This window comes from Balaenoptera borealis (assembly GCF_965194805.1).
Source record: "Balaenoptera borealis genome assembly, chromosome: 15".
NCBI lineage: Eukaryota > Metazoa > Chordata > Mammalia > Artiodactyla > Balaenopteridae > Balaenoptera > Balaenoptera borealis.
This window is the reverse complement of record NC_138871.1, coordinates 35,475,495-35,491,102: the sequence shown is the minus strand read 5'-3', so window position 1 is coordinate 35,491,102 and position 15,608 is coordinate 35,475,495. Positions and strand designations below refer to the sequence as shown.

The 15,608-nt window shown below is 40.9% G+C and overlaps 2 long non-coding RNA genes across 4 annotated transcripts in view; both read right to left on the bottom strand.

The window, feature by feature from the left end:
* The window catches only part of LOC309611737, a 274,615-nt gene that overhangs the window by 185,317 nt on the left and 73,690 nt on the right, over positions 1-15,608 (bottom strand). The window lies entirely within an intron of this gene.
* The window catches only part of LOC309611730, a 47,210-nt gene continuing 32,804 nt past the window's right edge, over positions 1,203-15,608 (bottom strand). For 2 of the 3 annotated variants that reach the window (XR_014234700.1, XR_014234702.1), the window contains one exon: positions 1,203-6,879. This is a non-coding gene — a long non-coding RNA (uncharacterized lncRNA). The remainder of the gene's footprint in view (positions 6,880-15,608) is intronic. The other variant, XR_014234701.1, reaches the window with a different exon arrangement.

Sequence of the window (15,608 nt, the reverse complement as noted above, 5' to 3'; positions counted from 1 at the left end):
GCTAGTTCTGACTCAGGTTGTTAAGGCTATTGTGGACTTAGGATGGTGTTCTGAAAAAGTTAATTTTGACATTTTGTTTTACATACAGAAGCTGTTATATTTTTATAGCCAATACAATCAGTCTTTTCCAGTATGCTTTAATAGACAAAAATTATTTTCTATCTCAAACTCAGATATTTACCTTTCTCTAGCTGTCATGTGATGATATATTTATACTCAATTTTTAATCAAATTATCATTTATTTTGTGGTATTTTTTTCAAATAATTAATCAACTCTCTGAGAACTCTTTTGTGAAAAAAAATTTCCTTTCCCTACTGATTTGAAATGCCACCTTTTCTACATATAAGTTTTGGACTCTATTTCCTTCCAGACATCTGTTTGTCAATTTTTGCACTGGTATAAAACCATTTTATTATTATAAAAATAAGGTATTTTAATATTGTGCAACACAAATATTCCCCTCCATTACTTTCTGTTTCTATTACTTTCTGCTTTTCAAAATTTCTGGAGGATTTTTATCCACTGCCATTCCAGATAAACTTTAGATTCATTCTTTCAAATGTTGTGGTTTTCCTCCTTTGCTTCAGAACAGTTTATACATAATGGGAATTTTCATTAAAACTTTGAAAAAAATCCCTTGGAATAATAATCTGAGCTAAAGTCTCTCTCAGAAGCAATTCTTTGACAGCATTTGAACTTACTCTCTATTTATTGCTCCATTCTGGCTCCCTGTTCTTCTTGAGTCAATTTTGGTCATTTGTATTTTCTGAGGATCAGAGGAATCATAAGATGGTCTCACTCCAGGAATAATAACAAAACTTTACCAGTAAAATTTGCCTTTCTGATAGACTCCAAAATAACATGAATCAATAGAGCTCATGAAATATAGATTTAATTAGCTTGAATTTGGTGTTGATTAGAATGACAAATTGATGTGAGGCTGTGGGGTTTCCACTGTCTCTGAGTCTGTGTTTCAATGCTCTCCATGGTGGCTTGGTAAAGAATATCTCACAAAAATGATTCTAGAGCACTTTGTAAAAGCACTTAGCTAAACAACTGCTTCATACTAAATAATGTGTGGGTAACAGAGAGTACAGTGCATTTTCTCAGAAGAAATGATTGACCCGAGAGACCAGCAAATCTAGGTGGGAAATGTGAGGTAAAGAAAGCAAAATATAAGACAGTGAACATAGACAGAGCCTGGATTAGCTCACAGTATCTTTATCACATCCTTGCCCGGGTCCCAACCTTCCTAGAGAATCACTCAAATGAAATAATCAAGGTTCTACTGAATTTCCAACAAGTACAAATTCTCCATACCCAAGGATGTCTCCAGGTAACAGGGAACAAATAACAACAATAAACTATGTTTTCCCACACAGCCTGGATGGTTTGTTACAAAGGGAAAAAGTCTCTCTCCTGCTTGGGTTTACCAGAAAGTCACTTCAAGGTTCAGATACTCACTCACGTGGGCCGTTTGTTTTGCTCAAACCCTTGTCCTTTCTCTCCATACTTTTCACCTTCAGTTTTTAGAAGATCCAGAAACTTTATTCTGTTTCAGTCAAGATGTCAAACTCTCTTGTCTCTCTCTGCTCTTTTTTAGTAAATGAGGAGGGCAGATGTGGGGTCATAGACAAGTGAGTGAACCAGGAGTTGAAAGACTAAGATTCCAGTCTTGGGTCCACAGTAACCAGCTAGGACACTTCGCACATGTGGTTTAAACTCTTAGGAGCCTCAGTTTCCACATTTGTAAAACTCAAGGGGTTGTACTTCACAAGGCAAACTTTGAAGTCCTTCCCAGGTTTATAATCTTTGATTCAAGAAAGAAAGGGCTGTCTTAGAGTTTCAGTCATGACCAAGTGTAGCGTCTACCATGTGGTGTGCTGGTGGTCTAAGCAACTGGTGGAAGCCACCTTCAAACTGTGATTATTCAACAGCCTTCACTCCCACTCACCCCCACCTCCTTCTCTTTGGCTTAAATCAACGATAGAATTAATCCACCTGAGTTTACCAACGAGCACAAACTTGTCAATTTTGCATTGAAGTATTCACATAAGCTGCCTGGAAGCATTTCTTCCTCTTTAAGATGCTTGTTTGCTCTGAAAAGCTCAAGGGTTAACAAAAGGTGAGTGAATGTTTGGCAGACACAGGCAGGCTCCTGAGGGGACAGGTGGAAGATCTGTCTGAAGAAGGTGGGAGAGAGAACAATGCAGGCTTCTCAGTGTCCACCTCCCCCCTACCCCCAGTGACCTGGGATGGAATTCATTTGGTGGGGAGAGGAGCCTTTTCTGAATCTCCCTGTGTGCATTCGATCTGGGAGAAAAAGAAAAGCGGGTGTGCTTTCTCCAGCCTCCAGGGCAGAGAAAGGAGAAGGGCTCTCAGAAGCAGCCCTCTGCCAGAAGTCTCTCCAGAAATACACTATGCCTATAACCCTGAGTTTCTAGATTGTTTTTTCAGTTGCAATCAATTATCTCTTTTAAGGGAAACTCAACAGTTAAAAACTCTCACTTGAACAGGAAGGGAGACTATTTTAATTAGACTTTCCAAAGGTGGGTAACATTCATGTAGTCATTCATTCAATCAAGTATTTATTGAAGACCTACTGTGTGCCAGGCACTGTTCTAGGTACTTGGAACACAGAGGCAAGCAGGACAGATAATATCCTTGTGATGATAGTACCTATATTACAATAAACAAATAAATAAAAATGACTTCAGATTCTCTTATATGCTACATTGGAAATAAAATCAGGTAATATGGTAGAGAGTAGAGTGAGATCAAGGGGAGATGAATTAAAGAGAGTGATTGCTAAGAGAAGGCCTCTTTTAATAACAATAGCCACCATTTTTGGAACACTCATTATATGCCAAAGAGGTCACATTTGTTCTTTCATTTCATATTTGCATCAGCGTCATGAAGTAAGGACTGTGGTCTCCACTTATAGATTAAAAAACTGAGGTTTGAAGTCCACAGCTAGTTGCAGCAGAGCCAAGATTCAAACCCAGATGTGTCTACTTCCAAAACCCTGCATCCCTGACCACCAGGTTAATCTGTCCTACAGGAGGAAGCTGCCTATGGCACCAGAGCAGTGGTCCTCAGCCTGTCTGCACATGGGAACTACCTGGGGGTGGGAGTGGGGTTTTGAAGATGCCAATGCCTGGACCAAACCCCCAGCAATTCTTATTTAGTGATTGATCTGGAATACAATCTGACCATTTTGATATTTAAAGGCTGTCTAGGGGGGCTAAACTGAGAACTTAGAGGAAGTTCTTAAAGATAGAGGATCATTCTATACGATGGTCCACACTGAGGCCCCACCAGTCAATCATTTTACTCCTAGAAAGTACATCATCTTCTATTTCTGCCTTCCCTCAGGCCTGCCAGGTATGACCCTGAGGTCCCAGGGGCTGGGTGGCCATATTACCCACCCATCAGGTGCTCAACACTTCCTGTTAGTTAGGCACAGATGCTCATCCCATTGTATAGATGAGAAAACCCAGGAGCAGATAGGCTAAGTAATTTTCCCAAGGTCATACTGCTCACAGCATGCTTGCTGTGATATAAATCCACACACAACTGGGATATAAATCCAGACCTATCTTCTCACCCTCTTAACCACCGGCCTCACCTCCCTCCGTTTAGTTCAGTTCCCTCGTTTAAACTCAGAGGTTTTGAAGATCTACAGAAAAGCCAGTTGGAATACACCCTGAGTCCCCTGTAATAAGATGCCTGTAAAACAGCTCCCTTGACACCTCTGTAGCCCTTCTGCTTACCTTTACTCAGAGGAGAATATCAGCCTTCGACTTTCCTCCAAAAGCTGCCCCCTCTACCACATTTATAAGACACAATTTTCCTTAAACTTTGATCTCAAAAAACACTTATTCTTCCAAAACAATATCTGCATGTAAAGAATAACCATTTTGAACCTGTAATTCTCTGCGACTCCCCTTCATTCAGATGACAGATAAACATGAATGTCACTGAAGACGATGCTTTGAGTTCCCGTTGCACATGGCATGACATTTTACAGTTTATGAAGTGTTTTTCATCCATTGTTTCATTTGATGTCTCCAAAACACCAGAGGTAAGCAGAGCTGATATTATGATCCAAGTTTTACAGAGAAGGAAACAGAGTTTCGTAAAGGCCAAGTAATTGATGGAGTCAAGGTTCCAACCCAAGTTCCTATCCCAAGACAGCTCCCTTTTCCCTATGTAAAAAGCACGAGTGTTATTTTGGCTAAGGTTTTCATTCTGCTAATTAGAAAAAAACAACAACAGTAAATTAGTGGCACATTACAGTTTTCAAAGTACTTCAGTTCATCCTCATGGAAACACTGGAAGCCAGACTGAAGGATTGTCTGCATTTTATAATGAGGGTCTTAAGGTTTAAGCTGGTCAACTCATTTGTCAACAGATCCACCCGCAGGAAGTCACAGAGACAGGATTTGGTCATCTGTCTCCAACTTCCATGCTATTCCCATGAAACTAAAGATTCACAATGCAAATTATTTAAGGTAGTACATTATTCCTATGTTCATATACAATGTAACTAAAACATTCAAAGTAGATAAGTTTGAATTCCTTGCCCTGCACATAAAGTAAATAGGTGACTGTGGTAGCTTATATTATTGCCCAGCAAATAGTTACTCCCTCCCAACTCCTCCGCCCTCATTCCCCACTCTGTGACTTGCTTGGGCTTCATGATGGGTGGAGTTACACCCACTTAACTTTGGGTTCGGCAGTGTTGCTTCCTTGGCCAACAGGATGTTAATAGGTATGACTCTGAGCACAGACACAAAATATGCTTGCACAGTTGGATTGCGCTTTGTGTGCCTTGGGCAACCACTGAGCCAAGGTAGATTAGAAGCATGTGGAGCAGACCTAGACCCACTCAGGAGCTTGAAGCCAAGCCCGTCATAAATCAGATCAATGTGAGCTCATCCACAGATACATAAATGAGAGTAAGTGCTAATTGTTGGGTGTCTGTGACTGATGTGCTTACCTTGACTGAATAGTCCTGTTTACTGAGGACTATTCATTACAGTGCCAGAAACATGGTAAATATTAATTGATTTAAAATAGCCTTCACCATGATAGAGCTCATGAACCACCCTCTGTGTTTCTGTGCCTTAGTCTGTGCAATCTGGAAGAGAGAAGATTCTCCTTCCACAGGGAGCAGTGTTACACAAGCCTTGGACCTTACCAACCATAGCATTGAAGCCTGATTATTTCTGTAGAGAAACAGGAATCAGGAAAAAACATTCCAACTTCAAATTCACCCCATTCTAAAGGACAAACTAACCCTTGGCTTTAAAGGAAATCAGGTGGAATTTCCTGGTACAGGGAGGTTGTTCAACATGTAACATGGTGTAATATGGTTCTATGAGTCTTGGCCCACCTTTCTTTCGTGTCACTTACTTTAATAATATGAAGTAATCTTTCATTACTAGGCTGTCTTGAGTTGAAAAAAATTTTCTAGGATTCCAAATCCCACAGGCAAAGACCCAAGCAACATGGCCTTTGTCCTCATGGGGAGGAGAGGATCGCTGTGGCTTGGAAAGCAGTTCCCAGTAAGCCCTGTCATTAAGCTTCATCAGGAGGACCACAAGAACTTGGCCTTATGCTTTTTTCCATAGGTAGAAACACCTAGAAAGGTATACAGTGAGAAACACATTCTACTGTGCAGCCTCAAGTTTGAATTATCCAAGAAGAGAGCTGACCCAATAACACCTTGAAGGCTCTCCCTTCCTGTTTTCCAAAACACTGGAGAGAGGCAGGAAGCCAAGTTCTCTCCTGCAAGCCTGAGGCAACGACTTGGGTGAGGAGCTGCACACTCTATGCAAAAAAAAAAAAGGGGGGACAATTTAAATTGAGTTGGCTTATTAAATTAATTACATAAGTATAATTATATTAAATCCTATAATTAATTGCAGTAAATTGCATAACACAATGAAAATTTACCAAAGAGTAGAAGCATTTAAGTCACTCTTCTCTCAGATGGTGAAATGGAAACCCCAGCGTATTAGGAGACAACCTGAAAAGAAATACCAGTGAGAGAGGGACATCTTTTTTCTTGGTTATGTCCCCAAATATCGACAGCTTGGTTATGACATGACAGCAGTCTTGCCTCCCTTTTCTAATGATAATAACTACTACATACCCAGCCCTGTGTGTCAGGCACTGTGTGTATATATCATTAATTCTCATGACAAGATGGTGAGATAGATCATATTACTACCCCATTTTACAGAAGAGAAAACTAAAGTCTACAGAGATTAAGTAATTTCTTTGGGGTCAGGCAGTAGCTAAAACAGTCTGAGTCCAGATCATGGCTTCCATGCTTGGCTTTACCACTACACACACAGGAAGACTTGCAGGTGGGAGGGAGTGGTGAGGGGGCTCAACAAAGCCGAGGGAAAACAAACTTGTGGAAGTTGGACTGTGGGACTCCTGTGGGAGTTGAGGACTGTCCTTTGGTGTCCTACTGGACTGACTAAACTTCACCCTGGTTCCTAGAGAAAAAAGGGAAAATGACATTTGTCATGCATCCTCTATGGGCTGGATGTTTTTTATACGCCATCCCATTTTATTCTTATTTCAACCCTGCAAACTACGTATAATTAACATCATTTTGCAGACGAAGGGGCGAAGGCACACAGATATTAAATGCCTGGTCTTGGGTCTCATGGAGGGAAAGAGCAGGGCTGGGGTTTGAACCCTGTTCTCTCTGACCCCTTGTCCTTCTCCCACTCACACCACTGTGGTTCCAGTACATAGCACACTGGGTATGTTTGTACACACTGCTATATTTAAAACACATAACCAACAAGCACCTACCGTATAGCACGGGGAAGGCTGCTCAATATTCTGTAATAACCTAAATGGGAAAAGAATTTGAAAAAGAAGAGATACATGTATAAGTATAACTGAATCACTTTGCTGTACACCTGAAACTAGCACACCATTGTTAGTCAACTCTACTCCAGTATAAAATAAAAATGTTTTAACAAAGAGGGTAAAAGCTCTAATGAAGGAAAAGAATGTTCATTATTTCTAATTTTTTTGTTGTTGGAAACCTGCCCTATCCCTTAGCTTGAAACAACACTGTCTAAGTCTCTGTGAAAACTGACGTGCATTTGTCCGCGTATGCACCGAGGGGAGCGTGGAGGGCAGTGGGCCCTGCCTTGAAGGAGTCCCTCTCCTCTGGGGGTGGCGGTCGGGGGGGAGCAGTAGCAGGCCTGGGGCTCTGGGCTGCGGGAGGGCGTGCCTCTGACCAACAAGGGCTTCCCCAGCAGGTGAGAGAGCTGGCTTTGGAGCTGGACTTGGAAAAACAACTCCAGCTTTAATACACGTGCTGCAGCAATGATCCACAGGGCACAGAAAGGGGTAGCTGGCCTTCCTGATGGCGGGAAAGGTAGCAGGAAGGCGCCCAGAGAGGGGAAAAGGAGTAAATGAACAATCATGATAAGGGGTATGGAACTGCTGGTGGAAACCAGAAGCCCACAGTTTTAAACAAGGGAATGACACGACTGCATGCCTCTCTAGAAAGCTCCTCTGGCCGGGTGTCCAAGCGGAGGAAGGAAGCCAGGGAGGCGGGGGCAAGCTCAAGTGGGGGGTGAAGAGGGGCCCGCCTGACCCCAGGCAGGTTCTGTGGAAACAGAAAGAAGAGCCAGTCTTTCCAGCCGTGTTTCTCCCCCTGGCTGCGCATCCAAATCCCTCAGAACTTCATCAAAACACAGATGCCTGGCCCTAGATGTACTGAATCACAGTCTCCAGGATGGGGCCCAGCAAGTTTGTTTTAGAAGCACCAAGGTGATTCTGATGTGTCTCAGGATGGTGAAAAAGGAAGAACCAATAAGACATAGTGAAGGAGTAGATGAGAATGCAGGAGAGGCTGGGGCAAAGGAGGAGGAGAGGGCAAAGATGACGCTGAACTTTCTATCTGGGCCTCCTGGGTGAAGGACTAGGATGTCTGGTGAGCTAGAATTCACTACAGGAGGGAAAAGAACAAGCCAGGCCGTGGATGGGAAATTCACCCCTTCCCAGACATCTAGAGGCGGGCATGTTCAGTGGGTGAAGGGAGGGTCAGAGCTAGAAACAGAAATATGATTGAAACTATGGACTGGGGGGGTGGTGTTGGAAAAGATTGCCCAGTTGGGTGTATAGCCCCAGAGCCAGAAGGCAACCCAAGATTCACCAGGTAACAACAGAGGAAAGAGAGTGGGCAGGCAAGTTGGAGAGGAGAGTGAGGCGAAATCAGCAGGGGAAAAGCCTCCTCCAGGAGGCTGTGCTCTACAGAGCCTGGAATTTCAAAGAGGTCAAGGGTCAGGACCAAGCAGAGGCTTTGGAGTTGTCTGTTCAGAAGCAGCAGCGAAGTAGCTGTGTGTCAAAAGCCAACTGCACCAGATGACAGAAAGCTCGGGAGGTAAAGAGAGAACGGAGGATTTTACCCTCTTGTCTAAGTCCCAGAGTTGATGTCACCTGTTTCAGGGCTAGTGAAAAACCAGGAAGGATGTGTGTGAATTTACAAATATTTACTCTTGCACTGGGGGCCTCGGAGCGGGCTTGTGAACCAAGGGGATGCCTTCATGTAAGGTAATGCCTTCCTTCCACAGCTGATTCAGTCAGAGGACTAAGAAGCAGAGATAAAATGCTTTGGGATTGCAGGAGAGGAAAGGGAAGAAAGGGACAATATGAGATTGTCAGGACAAAAATCTCCAACAGTTTTATTTTTTTTCATATCTGGAGTGCTAATTGTGAAGTCAATAGGGGTGTTATGTCAAACCCACCACTATCAGTAAATATTAAGATTTACAAGACTGACAACAGTTTTCACAAGATTTACAAGACTGACAACAGTTTTCCGTCCTAGATGTCAACCTAGTGTGTGCACCGTTGCTTTTAAATGCTTTCCCATTATTTACTGATACATGTTAAAAGCAGCTTGTGTCTCTCGGGAAGATCAACTGCTCCCGTTGGGACTAATTGCAGAGCCCTTGTGTGTGACAAAGAGGGTGCTACTAGGGGATAAAGAGAGGGGCCTAATGAACCACAAAGGTACATCATTTATTGAATTAAAAGATTATGACATTTCAGAGTAAATTCCATGGAAAGTGAATGCACTGCGTTTCAATGAATCAGGCACTGAGAATATTTCCTTAGAAACCAAGTCCATATTTTCATTAAAAAAGAAAGAGAGAGAGTGAGAGAGAGCACGCATTGTGAGAGAGAGAAAGGCTGTGGGATTCAAGTGCACCAGTGAATTAACATCTTGTGGTAAAAACACTGCTTGAGAAATTAAAATGATATTTGAAACATAAATCCCGCGTGCTAACAACTCTCATTATAAGCGCCCGCTAGAGTCAACAGACAGAGTTTGTTTGCTGGGAGGTTGTTTCTGGAGGCCAATTCTTGAGTTCTCAAAAAACATCTGTGCAAATGCAGGGGGAAAAGCCACAGCAATAGAAGCCATCAGCGGTTAGGTGTGTTATAAATACATTATTACTTCACTGTAATGGCACACGGGCCTTGGCGAGACTGTGGAATGACCTCACCAGCTGTCAGCCCTTGAGTTACTCTCCTTGAATGAGCATTCAAGATACAGCAGTGTCTCCGAGGCAGCCCAGTGTAAACACAGAGGTAATCATCAGAGAGGAACCAGGCACAAATTCATCAACATCCCACGAAGAAGCAGGGAGCCTTGGCCAAAACCAGAAAGACTGAGGGATTCTTCTGTCACACAAAACCACCGTTCAAGACAGCCCTGAAGAACCTTTTTCATGGAACCTCTGAGCCGGTTCTCCCCTGGGTTTTCTCACTGTGTCTCCCCTCTCAGAAAAGAGGCCTCGTGGCCCAAAAGAAGCAAGTCTCCTTCCAAGGAATCTATTCTCGTAGTGGAAACTCGGAAATGCTGGCGGAGGCCGGGTGGCAAGGGTCTGAAAGCAGCTGGGCTCCTGGCAGAGGCTCTCGGCACACACAGAAAACCAAGAACTTCATTTAGGAGTAGACGTCCCTCTGCAAGGCGAAGGAAAACACTTTGAAGATAAGAAGACTGCCCACAACTAAATGGAAAATGATGGGTGGCCAAGAAGTGTCAGGAGCCATGGAAAAAAGCATGAAAAGAAGAGAAGGAGCATTTGCAGGTGGGCTGTCCTCACTTAGCTCAAGTTTCTGACTGAGCCCTGGGCGTCCTGAGCGGTGACTAAAGCAGTTTAGATTTTAGCCAGGGAGGGTGCACAACGTGTGCACAGGCCTGGGAGCCAGGATGTCTGATGTGGGTTTGGGGTCCTTCCACTAGAGTTTAAGTGTGAACCTCCCCCTCAGTGTCCTTGGCTGTTCCTTACTGGAAAAGGCAGGGGAGGGGAGACTCATTTCTAATGAACTTGGGCATGCATTTGGAGTGCTTCCATGGATGAGTACTATTAGTAAAACTTCTGAAATCAGGGGGTGGAGGGGGTGGGGAAGGAAGAGTTAAATGTGGGATTTAATTGTCTTAATGTGACAGACAAAAGAAGCTCCATCTTCATCTTCTGACCCACAGACAGTGAGAAATTTCATCACATCTTGTGCCCAAGATTCTGAAGGAAATGACTAGTTGTCAAGCCCAATGCGGGCAGAGAACATGTTAGGGGTTTTGATCATCAACATCCCCCCAGTGCATATTGGAGACCTCAATACATACAGGGTACTCAAGTAGTATTTGTTGAATGAATGAATGAAATGAATGACCAAAACAGTCATGAGTGTCCCATGTTTTAGGCCACATACCCCACCTAGCTTAAGGTGTTACGCTCTTCCAGCCGAGCTACCACTGGCAATTTCTGTCAGTGTGCCTTTAAATTTAAAGCCTTGTGGCAAACTAAGGCATGATTTTTCAAAGATGAGTGTCGTATTATAATCACTTGTGGGGAAAAAAGCATTTTATTCAATTAAAACTTTGTACTAATGATTTGGGAAAATAAATGGTAAGAAAACTTTCAGTTCAATAAGTATTTAAGTCATTTATTCATCCATTCACTCATTCAGGAAATACTGAACAATCATAATTAACAAAATGGCAATAGTAAGTCCATACCTAGCAATAATTACTTTAAATGTAAATGAGCTAAATTCTCCAATCAAAAGGCATACTGTGGCTGAATGGATAGAAGAACAAGACTTAACTATATGCTGCTTACAAGAGACTCACTTCAGCTTTAAGGAAGCACATATACTGAAAGTGAAGGAATGGGAAAATATATTCCATGCAAATGGAAACCAAAAGAAAGCAGAGGTACCTATACTTATATCAGACAAAATAGACTTTACTCAAAGACTGTAATAAGAGACAAAGAAGGTATTATATGGTGATAAAGTATCAATCCATCAAGAGGCTATAACATCAGTAAACACTTATGTGCTCATCATCTCAACATAGGAGTACACAAATATATAAAGCAAATATTAACAAACCTGAAGGAAAGAATACACATCAATACAATAATATTAGGGGACTTCAATATCCATTTTCAACAATGAATAGATCATCCAGACAGAAAATCAATAAGGAAACATTGGACTTAAGTTACTTGTTAGATCAGATGGACAGATCCATACAGAACCTCCATCCAACAGCAGAAGAATACACATTCTTCTCAAATGCACATGGAGCATTCTCCAGGATATGATAGGTCACAAAACAAGTCTTAATAAATTTAAGAAAATTGAAATCATATCAAGCATCTTTTCTGACCATAGTGGGATGAAACTAGAAATCAATTACAAGAAGAAAGCTAGAAAATACACAAATGTGTGGGGATCAAACAACATGCTCCTGAATAACCAATGGGGCAAAGAAGAAATCAAAAGAGAAACTAAAAATATCTTGAGGCAAATGAAAATGGAAACACAATATACCAAAAAGTATGGGATGAAGCAAAAGCAGTTCTAAGAGGGAATTTTATAGCAATAAATGCCTACATTAAGAAAAAAGAAAGAGCTCAAATAAATAACCTAACTTTACACTTCAAAAAAGAGCAAAAGAAGAAAAACTAAGCCCAAAGTTAGTCAAAGGAAGAAATTAACAAAGATCAGAGTGGAAATAAATGAAATAAAGTCTAAAAAGACAATAAAAATGATCAATGAAACTAAAACTGGTTTTTTTTGAAAAGATAAAAAAATATATACAAACCTTTAGCTAAATTTACCAGGAGAAAAAGAGAGAAAACTCAAGCAAATAAAATTAGAAATGAAAGAGGAGACATTACAACTGACCCCACACAAGTACAAAGAATCCTAAGGAGTTACTGTGAACAATTATGTGCCAACAATTTGTACATCCCAGAAAAAATGGATAGATCCTTAAAACATACACCCTACCAAGACTGAAGCATAAATGCAAAATCTGAACAAACCAATTACTAGTTAGGAGATTGAATCAGTAATCAAAACCCTCCCAATAAAGAAAAGCTGGGCACCAGATGGCTTCAATGGTGAATTCTACCAAATACTTAAAGAAGAATTAGCACCAATCCTTCTCAAACTCTTCCAAAAAATAGAAGAGGAGGGAACACTTCCAAAGTCATTTTATGAGGCTACCATTACCCTGATACCAAAGTCAGACAAGGACACTACAGGAAAAGAAAATCACAGGCCAGTATCCCTGATGAACATAGATGTAAAAATTCTCAACAAAATATTAGCAAACTTAATTCAACAATGCATTAAAAGATTCATATACCATGATCAAGTGGGATTTATTCCCAGGATGCAAATATGATTCAATATCCGTAAATCAATCAATGTGACACACTACATAAACAAAATGGAGGATAAAAGTCATATGATCATCTCAATAGATGCAGGAAAGCATTGGACAAAATTCAATACACTATCATGATAAAAACTCCAGCAAACTGGGTATAGAAGGAACATACTTCAATATAATAAAGGCCATATATGACAAGCCCACAGTTAACATCATACTCAACAGTGAAAAGCTAAAAGCTTTTCTTTTAACATCAGGAACAAGACAAGAATGTCTACTCTTGTCACTTACATTCATAGTACTGGAAGTCCTAGCCAGACAATTAGGCAAGAAAAAGAAATAAAAAGCATCCAAAGTGGAAAGGAAGAAGTAAAACCGTCTCTATTTGCAGATGACATAATAGTATATATAGATAATCCTGAAGACTCCAAAAACTGTTAAAACTAATAAATGAATTCAGTGAAGTTGCAGGATACAAAATCAATACAAAAAATCAGTTGTGTTTCTATACACTAGCTATAAACTATCAGAAAGAGAAATTAAGAAAGTAGTCCCATTTAAATAGCATAAAAAATGATAAGATACTTGGGAATAAGTGTAACCAATCTGAAAATTCTTTTAGAATTTAAGGCACTGTGTAGAAGCATTACCCTCATGATTCTGATTTTGAATTTAAATAAATTAGTCTCTATACATACAAAGATGGTTGTCATTGTTACCAGCAGTATTAGTCTTGGCAAACATTTAATGCTATGTATTGTAACTATGGCATAAAATGTTGATGGCCTTTGATTTGGTGCCTTATGGGCTGGAGCTGCTGGTATGTCTGTTGGCCAATATACTTCAACATGGAGAATCCAAAGGCAAACTGTTCACTTGTCCTCACACAACCAAAACAGCAGGAGAGGTGCAAGGTAAGGGGCAGCGGGCTCTGAGACAGCCATGACTGAGGGAAATGGTGACCTTAAATGTTCTGAGCATCACACAAATGAAGCACAACGGCAAAGGCACACCTCACAAGCCTAGCCGCTCTTGAATAACGTGCTGCCAGTGTCATCTTGGGTTTCAGAGGAAAACTGGAATCCATGCCTATATGGGGATCAGCTATTGAAAGAAAACCCCCTATACAAAAGAATGGTGACCTTACCATGGTGACTTTAAAAATCTTGGATATGTAAAAAATCCTCCACAGACCTTTATAGGTAATGAGGGGGGCTTTAGCCTTTAAAATCCTATCTGATTTAAAACCTATCCTATGAAAGGAATAACAGGGAACAGAGAATTAAGGAATAGAATGGTTTTCCTTACTTATTAGAACGTTCAGCTACTGTGGACAAGTTTTTGGGTGTTTGCTTAGTCTAATGTTTATAGACACTGTTTCTTAAAATAGTCTTCTTTTATTTAACTTGAACTCTTATAGAAAACTTAACAGAGGTGTTAAGGCAGTTGCTATTATCTCCATTTTATGGATGAATTAACTGAGCAGGAGGAAGGTTGACAGTAGAGCTAAGACCAGAAACAGAGTATTTGACTCTTCAGTCAGTGTATTAGATGTTACCCTTCGGCACTGGGCAAAGCGTGCTTGGGCATACTCGAATTCACCACCGCCAAAAGTCTAGCGCTGCACATCCAAAACAGGAGCCATGGGCCACACGTGGCTATGAAGCTCTTGAGATGTGGCTAGTCCAAATTCAGATGTGTTATACATGTAAAATACACACAAGACTTCGAGACTTAATACAAAAAAATGTAAAATATCTCATTAATACTTTAATGTTGATTATATGTTGAAGTGATAATATCTTAGATATGTTGAATTAAATAAAATATTTTGTTAAAATTAATTTCACTTGTTTCTTTATTGAGTATGGCTACCAGAAAATTTTAAGTCACAAATATGGCTCACATTCTATTTCTAGTGGACAGTGCTGGTGTAGACCAAGTACCCCTCTTTGGAGGGAGACCAAGTCTCTTCTCTGGAGAAATGAGATATAAACATTCACCTATTGCAGTGAAACTTTCTCCCCAGGATTCTTTTTATTCTCACATGGCTGTAAGTAGTTACATGATGGCATACATTTTCACATGTGCCTGTGACTTTGTCTCTTGAAAGAAATAATAGGCAGGGAGTTATGGCTACATTTTATTTTAAGAAAATAGATGAAAATTATGAAAAAAACAAACAGCTCCATATTACTCCTCCTTCCTTTGGTGTCTATATTTTAAGTAATCCAGGGATTCTCATTTCAGTACATTACTAGACTATCTTTTGGAATGTTCTCCCATTTAATTTATTTTTTCCCCTAAACAAGAGTATGAATCCCTTCCGCCTGCCTTTTGGCCATCCTTGACCCTCCCAAGGCAACATCTTGGAAGACATCCATCACACAGGCACATGGAGTTGAGGACTAGATGTTCAGATGTATGTTCAGATGTTGCAGATGGATTCCAGGCTCTGGCATGTAACGGGCAGTGGTCTAACAGGGTATTTACAGCTCAAAAAAAAAAAGAATGAAAGCAGATTGTTTCCAGAAGCTGTGCATCTGCTGCCTGGTAAAGACTGCTGGTTTGACGCGCTCAGCAAAGTGCATGAAGAACTCTCAAACGTCACAGTGATTTGGTTAATTGGGTAAAGATAAGGGTTTCTGAATAGCAGAGTCAGTTTGCCATATTGGCCTGGCACCCAGGGACAAGTGATGAAAAAACAGCTCGGCTGTCTGGATGCATCTGAATGCTCAGTTATTTCATAAAGCCTGCACTGTGTGTATGGAATGCACATTTGCTCTTATGAATAACAGTAATTGTTTGGCTTGGCCTGCCTTTGTGTGACCGCCAGCTGGCAATGACTGGAACCGTGACAC